General features: G+C 35.0%; 1 long non-coding RNA gene across 1 annotated transcript; it reads right to left on the bottom strand.

Moving 5' to 3' along the window:
* Positions 1 to 417, bottom strand: LOC106322335. Its single transcript, XR_001266360.1, has 3 exons — positions 365 to 417; positions 155 to 243; positions 1 to 57 (listed from the first exon to the last, which is right to left on the bottom strand). It is a non-coding gene; the product is annotated as an uncharacterized LOC106322335 (long non-coding RNA).

Below are 417 nucleotides of genomic sequence, written 5' to 3' on the forward strand. Positions count from 1 at the left end.
TTTCCAGTTATATCCATAGGCTTACTGGAACTTTTCACCATCAGTCTACCAACATACCTGGTAGCACAAGAAAAAAAATTACAAACGAAAGCTGTGATAGACCATTTTACATAAAAGTCCGAGCGAATAAAGAATTTGTGGAAAATAATATTACCTTAACTCTTGCTTCTCGGGGTCATAAAGCTTAAAGAAAAGAAGAATATCTTCTTTTGATTTGTCAGGAGGAGGAATAGGACGTTCAACCTAATTTATCCAAGAATAAGTACGAAAATATTAGCTCATCTTCCCTGTTGATCAATTAGCTTCTGTTTTTCCTTCAATAATAAAGGCTTCAACAATTAACTTTGCAACCAGGAGTTCTTACCAGTAACTCTACTTCCAAAAACAGCTTAAGTTCTGCAGTGTTTGCCTTGTTAG

The sequence above is a fragment of the Brassica oleracea genome, unplaced genomic scaffold, assembly GCF_000695525.1.
Source record: "Brassica oleracea var. oleracea cultivar TO1000 unplaced genomic scaffold, BOL UnpScaffold15980, whole genome shotgun sequence".
Classification (NCBI taxonomy): Eukaryota; Viridiplantae; Streptophyta; class Magnoliopsida; order Brassicales; family Brassicaceae; genus Brassica; species Brassica oleracea.